Here is an 8,608-nt window from a genome sequence, read left to right as displayed (position 1 = left end):
CCCTATATTGGCGCCACAGAGATCTTATAGCAATAACTGCTACTAAAATAGACATTGAGAACCACAGAGCTAAAGTTTAGATACCAATTAAGGGAAGTTTCTGTTTTTAAAAGTGATTCATCTTTCTGATTTAAAAGGACTTATTCCTCCCCTCTGCTTCTCTAACCTCTTCTCTCTTTCCTTTCCTTTTCTCCCCTATCCCTACCCCCTTTCTTCCAGTCAAGGAAGATTAGAAACATGATGTGATAAGGTGGGCTTCTTGGAGTAATGGTATTGAGAGATGGCAACAGATTTGTGGGGAAAGTACATTCTAATTGGTCCACTGATTCATGCATTGGTCTGGAAAGGAGGATGACTGCTGTTGGAATGATTTTCGTTTTCAGAAATTGTTTTCTACTTTTCTAGACTCTGCGCCTGGCTGTTTTCACTCGGGAAGGCCCTGAGAGGGGTTGGTGAGAGTCCTCCCTGCCCAAGGGACCCCCCCCACCAGCAGCCGACCTCCACTACCCAACCGCCACCATGCTCCAGGCTGCTTTCCACATGCTCGGGCTAGACCTGGCAAGCTATCCGTGGCACATTCGATATGCCAAAAACAGTAACAATAACGGGTCTCATTCCCCTGACCCTGCAAGAGCCTCCAATATGGCAGCGGTTGAGAAAGATGAGTAAAGAGAAGCTGTTAAAATCTCAGGGCTGGAACGAATGGAGACATTACTGGTGCCCATTTGAGTAAATCTATGAACAACGGGATGACAGTAATACAGTGATACAAAGATTTTCTACTTTGGGTCTGTGTCCCTACAAAAAAGAACCACATTTTATGGCCTTTATAAACCTGTCTTGGACTCAGTCCTGTACTTTGCTACCACATGGTGGATCCGTGGGTAGGCAGACATATGTCCATATGAGAGCTTGAGATTCCTTCGCTGCAGGGGAACCAACCATCAGAAACCCTGCTGCTGGGGGAAGACTCAGGAGAGAGCCTCTGCACATCCATACTGGGGAATACAATCATGTTATCCAGTCCAAGGTATGTCCTCTTTATTTTTCACTTTCTTGCCACATGAACAGGTAGCAATGTTCAGAAGCAAACATCACAAGCACAATATCCTTGGAAATGTTTTTCTCTCACTGGCCTCGCCTTCAGCATTGAAGAAAATGCTACTAGATGCTTCTTTTGGAGATTTCCTTTCACATTCTGGATATGAGTAAAAAGGGAATTTCTCTAACCATCGTTTCTTCCTTCTCTGATCGTCTTTCCAAAGGCACCACATTTCTCTAGAGAGTGTGTCCCAAATGCCTTATGTCTATGAAACTCTTTACAAACATTAATAGACAAATGGTTAGTTTATATAAAGCACACATGTATTGCTCTGACATAAGCAGTTAGGAGCCCACAGTTTACATTTTTGTCTTTCTTTAAAAAAGGAATGAGAAATCATATTCCAGATGATCCAAGCTAGGGAGGGAAAGAGTGAAGACAGAACCAAGATTTGAAAGAGATTTAAATTTGGACGCTTTGTGAGCCAAGTGCAAATTGGCATGTGATGATCTTTGAAAGGGGGAGCAGGTTCTGAATGTACTTTCCCACCTTCAACTCCATGCTTCTCTGCTTTAAGCAGATCCCAAGATAATAGAGTTATTTATGAGCTCCTAATTAGAAAAATAGCCTCATACTAACAATGATTATAGTGCCAGTAAAGCAGTTACTTGCTATACAAATCCCCAAGAACCAGGCCTCATATTCAAATTCTTTCTAAGTAAAGTCAAGAAGTATCCAAATTTGTATTTGTCATATATATTCACATTTGAAAGAACCAACTGTCTTTGGTTATTTTCAATACTAGTTATTGAACTATTTCAATCACTTAGCCTTCAGGGTGTTTATATGTGGAACAATCATGGTGTTTGAACACACACAAAAGAGGAGGCAAAGGTACTAAATTCCTCCTCAGTCTCATGTAGCTTTGTACCCTGGAAATTGTTACCCAACCATTCTGGATATTAGCTTCTTCATCTTTTAAAGAGCATATAATAATATTAAATCCATAAGACTGTTGTGAAGATTAAATTAGGCTGAGTTAAGGCTGGAGCGACAGCACAGCAGGTAGGGCGTTTGCCTTGCATGTGGCCGACCCGGGTTTGATTCCCAGCATCCCATATAGTCCCTTGAGCACCATCCCTTGAGTGTAAAGCCAGGAGTAACCCCTGAGTATCGCCCGGTGTGACCAAAAAAGCAATAAATAAATAAATACAAATTTTAAAAATATTCTAAGTATATAAAGCCTAGTTGTTTGTTACAAATTGGTGCTTGGGCTGGGGAGATGGTTGGAGTGGGAGAACTCATGTCTGGCAAGTGCAAAGCCCCGAGTTTAGTCCTTGGCATCAAACAAAGCTCAAAACATATCAGGTACAGTTCTCATGACTCCTAAGGTAACATAACACCATTGCATATGACCCACTCAATTTTAAAATGAAAAAAAATGCTTTAGAGAATAAATGTAAATCTTATGTGTATAACTGTCTATCTTGTATGACTGTATAAATAGTAGTTATCTGGGGTTTGTGGGATTATGAGGATTTTATTTTCCTTTAATTTTTTTCTATTTTCCAAATTTACTAGAATGAGTTTATATTGCTATCTACGTTATCAGCGTGTTATTTTGGAATGAAGTACTGAACCAGCACAAGTGACATTTGAATAATGCTTGAAAGGACAAAAAAAAAATCAGACAGTTCCTTCTATCCCTTAGATAGGGATGAAAAAGTGAAAAGGCAAATCTCAAAACTGCCTCCTAGTAAATAGCTGACCTTTCAAGGGAACAAAGGCTGGAAAGGAATTAAAAAAACCAAAAGTAAAAGAAAGAGCAGTGTAGCCAAGGACAATGGGGCCAAGACCAGAGACCCTCAGTTTAATGAATGCAGCCGGCAGATCTTCTCCAAGGCAATGGCATTTTAATATTGCTTCGAAATGAGCCTTTATTGGAAAATAGACCTACAAAATATTTAGAAAATATAAACCACTGCGTTTAAAGCTCAAAGGAAAAGCAGAAAATCAATAACTGATCAAAGTCCTACCCGATATTTTTCCAAGAGTGAGCTCCCATCAGAGAGCTTAAAACAAAAAGCAACTTTTCAGGCTTACTGAGACAGTGTATCTGCAGAGAAAGTTGGAAGCCTCCTATCAAGCCGGTTATGCTGAAGCTCTGGGTATGTATGTGCCTTTTCACTGAGAATTCTATTTCTGTCTCTGCCTCTCTGTCTTGTTTCACTTCTATTTCTCTGAGTGCAGTGCTCTGCTGGTGCGCTTCAGCAGCCTACATGTTCAGAAACCTTCTTGTCACCCTTCAGCTTCTGTCTGCAGTGAAAATTGCAGGGCTTTTTGTCTGCTTTTGTTTTCGTTTGGGAGTGGGATGTTGGGCCAACCACCCTTACTCCTAACTCTAAGCTCAGGTATCATTCCTGGAGCTCCTTGGGACCATATGCAATGCTGGGGTCAGTTGCACGTAAGGCAAGTTCCCTACCCACTGTACAATACCTCTGACATAACTTACAATTTTTTTCTTTTTGGGTCACACCTGGTGATGCTCAGGGGTTACTCCTGGCTCTGCACTCAAGAGTTACTCCTGGCGGTGCTCAGGGGACCCTATGGGATGCTAGGAATCGAACCCGGATTGGCCGTGTGCAAGGCAAATGCCCTACCCGCTGTGCTATCTCTCCAGCCCCATAACTTACAAATTTTGGTTGAGGAGATTCTTAGGACAAGTCAAAAAAGAAGAGTTTGCTCTTCTGCCTCTACCCTTCTGTTGGCATTTGTATGATTTATAAGTGCTACCAAAATACAAGTTGCTGGGCAATTTACTCAAATGGCATGATACTGTGCTCTTCCTTAGATCTCCTCTCCCTCTTCTCTACTCGACCCCATCTCCTCCCCCTACTTCCCTCCTTCCCCTCCCCTCCCCTCTAACCCCTGCCCTTTTCTCTCTTCTTTCTCTTCTCTCCTCTCCCTTTCTTTCATCTGCCTTTATGAGTACTTATACAAGTTCTCAGTTAGTAGATGCTATTTGGTGTCCACTTGCATTTTGAACTGTGGATGCAAATGTGATATTATACATTCATTGTCTTTGTTTTGGCTCTTAAAGGCACTCATATCCATGCAGACTCTGCTGTTAATTTGGTATCTACTACATAGCGAGAACTTCCAGAGAGTTTATTTTACTTCCATGATCCACCCAGAGGTAGGTATTATTACCATTATTATGAAACAAGTGTTTGAATTTAGATCCAGAGGGTTTTAATATCTAATCCAGAGGCACTCAGTACTAATGAGGAGAAATCATTAATTGATTACAATTTTTTCTGACATTCAGAGCTTTTCTCAACTAACATATAGTGGATATAAACTCTGTTCATACTTTTAGATTTGAACATTTTTTATACTGCAATGTTTACATAGTGTGAATTACAAGTACTTGTATGGAGTTTAGTAGCTTTGTTCAGAATTTTCACATGCACATACATTGTTTTCAAATAGGACCTGGTTAGTGTTTTACTATATATGTAGAGAATATATAGGGGTTAACCCTCAGGCACATCAGCTGGCATATAAACAACAATAGCATCAATAAATGTCAATTAAAGCTGTATGGCTTCTGAAAACATCTCTACCTTGGTTAGATATGATGACAGAGGATATATGTAAAGGAAAAATTCTCAGTGTCAGAATGATCCAAATCAGCCTTGAAATCATTATAGAATGATCCCTTAAAAAAAATTTTTTTTTTTTGCTTTTTGGGTGTCATACCTGGTGATGCACAGGGATTACTCCTGGCTCAAGCACTCAGGAATTACTCCTGGCAGTGCTCAGGGGACTATATGGGATCCTGGGAATTGGGAATCGAACCTTGGTCGGCCGCGTGCAAGGCAAATGCCCTACTAGCTGTGCTATTGCTCCAGCCCCATGATCATATTATTTTTTAAATTACAAAAAAGATTTCAAATGACCCAAATCTAAAGAAAATAATATAACAAGAAGTTTGTATCTGTCATTCAGAAAATAATATTATCAACATGGTTATGTTTTGAGACTTTTGAAATTTAGATACAAAAAAAATTGAAATCTTTTCACCCCCAATCCTAACCTCCCTCTCATTCCATTCTGGTGCTTTCTAATATGCTTTCTAGTCATCTGTACATTTAAATGAACACATTTTCATAAATAATTTATACTATTGATTTATACAATATACTATACCATATTGTTTTATACAAAATGTCATACTACTTTGCCGGGTACAGGCCCAGAATTTCCCCAGAACCACTGGGGTAATTGAGCTGGTCCAGATATTTCTCCACAGCGGGTCCAAACAGCACAACATCTTTGGGCCTTTCCACTGAGCCAACCATGGCCTGGTTGGCTGAATTATTAGGGGCCCTAGAGCACCTGAGCATTGCTTGGGCAACCCCCTTCCAAATATATGTCACTATTTTTAAACTTTATGAAAATCTACTTCATTCCTTTTACTAACCATATAGCATTTTGTTGCATGAATACAATAGTTCCCTATACCTTCTCTCACTCCTGTTGATGAGCACTGTTTGATCTTTATGACTCATCCACAATAAGAAGTTTTTTCATGCATGTTTCTAATCTTCCTGTGCTCAAATTCTAAGGTTTTTATGTAGAAGTAGAGAGGTACTGAGAGACAGTCCCTGCTGAATATTTGATTTAGTCTCAGATTGACAAATTACTTTCTAAAATGGTTATGCCAATTTAGACTCTCACTAGTAATAATGAACACATTTAAATGCCTGCATCTCTGTGTTCTTTTCAGAGCTGGGTACTGGAAAAGTTGGATAGTTCTTTGCTAATCTGCTAGATAAACAAGGGTATCTTCTTACTTCAGCTTGCACTCACACAATTTACTAGCATGATGTATAACATCATGTGTATTGGTTGTTCAGGATTTTTTTTGTGTGTGTGGAGCACTCAGGTTTCTTCATGTGTTTTGTCAGATTTTACTATCTCATTTCTGGAAATTTTCTCATTTTATTTTTTTATTAATTTATAACTAAAATGTTTTATTCCAGATACATATGTGTGCTTTGTGGGGGCACACCCAGAAGAACACATGGGCTACTCCTGGAGTGTTGCTCAGGGATCTCACCTGGTGATGCTCAGGGGACCATGTGGTGTCAGGAATCAAACCTGGGCTTCCCATATGCAAAACATGTGCTCAGCTTTTTTAATCATCCTCCAACTCCAGTCAGAATGTGTTTATTTCTCCCAAAGTACAGGGAAAGAAAGCATAGAGAGATGGTATTATATAAACATTGTGAACAATAGTGTAAAGAAAGCATTGAAACATAGTCAGTAAAGTAAGAATATTTTACCTTGGTGTCTAGTTTTCCATCTTGAAGGTAATACACAACTATGATCTATATTACCTTTCTTACTAAAGCTGAGTTAAATTCCATTAAATTCTGCTTCCACTTTAAATCATATGTAAGTTCTTTGTGATCTCTGACGCTGTGATCAGAAGAATGGCAATACTAGTTTTTAAGACTTGGCAGATGGTAATTTTTTCGTGACTTGGTAACAGAATCATTTTAGTGTTCAACCACTAAAATATTTAAGTCAATAAACATCCATTCTAAGTCAATGGACCATTTGATTTTCTAAGTTGGGAGTGAGCATTTAACTGTTACTTGAGTCAACAAAGCTTTCTTTAATTATCAGAATCACTGTGTGTTACATTCTTCATTCTTTTAGTTTAATTTCATTTTTTTTTTGGTTTTAAGACTTACTATTAGTTACGCACCTATGGATCACTCTTGGAGATGCTCAGGAACCATATGTAGTAGTTGAATATTAAACCCAGGTTGAGTCACATGCAACGTAAGTGCTATACCCACTGTGCTATTGATCCAACCCTCTCCCCACCACCCTTCAGGAAGGGTATACAAAGTGAGTTCCAAAGGGGTTATGGAATTAAAAAAAAAATTTAATGGTTGAAAAGTCATAACCTAATCTAAGCAAAAATCAAAACAAACAAAAAACACTTACCTAACCTACTTTTCTTTTTTTTTTTTTTTTTGCTTTTTTGGGTCATGCCTGGCAATGCACAGGAGTTATTCCTGGCCCATGCACTCAGGAGTTACTCCTGGTGGTGCTTGGGGGACCATATGGGATGCTGGGAATCGAACTCGGGTCAGCTGCGTGCAAGCAAAATGCCCTACACACTGTGCTATGGCTCCAGTCCCTAACCTACTTTAACACCTTTACAATTCTTCCTCTAAGAGGAGAGTAGCTTTTTCTGAAGTTTTCGGGATGTTTCTCCAAATACATAACTGCAACACCCTATCAGTCACCAATATATCTCCCGCCTTCCCCCAAGGACCCCAAGACCCCTCCATTTCAATCCACCCACAAATCAGTTATAGGGATTAGTTCTTCTATTATTGCCTTAAGGCCTTTGTTGCTAACTTGTTGTGAATCTTTAAGTCGACACTTGAGAGAGAGTTTATTCTGTATCTATCCCTTTCCTTCTGACTGACTTCACTCAGCATGATGGAGAGAAACACTGTCCACAAGTAGATCAGCAAAACAAAAGAAATGAACTTTCCTTTTCCAGACCAATGACTGACCATCCTCCACACTTTCCCTGAAGCTTCAGCATTATTTGAGCAGCTTTAGGTGAAACTGATCTCTTAGCCACTTCATTTAGGAATCTTAGATTTAAATTTTTAACTTTTAAACTAGTTGTAATCATTCTACTTCTTTCTCCTCTTACTAAGAACACTTATGTAATTACAGCCAAAGAGGTTTCACTCTTCTGCCTTCATCCTGATAGGGTAATGACTTGCAATGAGTAGTTGAGCAGGGTGAAAATACAAATGGACCAACAACTTGGACATTGATTTCAGTATTTTCAAACATATTAGATTATAGACTCTGTGAGAGAAGGCCCGTGTTTATCATATGTGTGATGGTTCTGTTCTCAGCATTTGGCTCAGCTGACAGTGCTAGTTAATAGCAACGCTAAACATTCCAAATCCACTGCTTTTTATTAATAGAATATCAATTATGTTAGATATTTCACATTATTTGCCCTTTATTTAATCAAAGAAATCAAGACAGATAAATCCCTGTTTTAATGAAGTTTATATCCTAGTTGTTGGGAGAGACGACGAAGAAAAATGATTGAGGGAAAAAAAGAAAGACTTTCGTGAGGTGGTGAGGCTGGCTGTGTTGGGGAGTTACTGTAGAGTCTCAGAAGACTTCTGAGGAGAGAGCCTAGTGCTGATGAACATTTATGAAATAAAAAGAAAGAGAGAGAGGGGGAGGGAAGAAAGGAGGAAGGGAGGGAGGGAGGGAGGGAAGAAAGGAGGGAAGGAGGGAGGGAGGGAGAGAGAATCACAAAATTGAGTCTCTAAAAGAATTTCAACTCAGGAAGCTCTGTGTCTGTATTTTCATCTGGGAACTTTACATAAGTCTGGTGCAGGAGTGGGAGTGATTAATGCATTGATTTTAGATCAGAGTTAATGAATTTGCAGACTCTATTACCTTTTCTTGGGGGATTGGGATTAATTTATACCCCCAGAGGAC

The sequence above is a fragment of the Sorex fumeus genome, unplaced genomic scaffold (genome assembly GCF_029834395.1).
Source record: "Sorex fumeus unplaced genomic scaffold, SorFum_2.1 ptg000098l, whole genome shotgun sequence".
Classification (NCBI taxonomy): Eukaryota; Metazoa; Chordata; class Mammalia; order Eulipotyphla; family Soricidae; genus Sorex; species Sorex fumeus.
The sequence above is the reverse complement of the archived record's forward strand: the minus strand, read 5'-3'. Positions refer to the sequence as shown.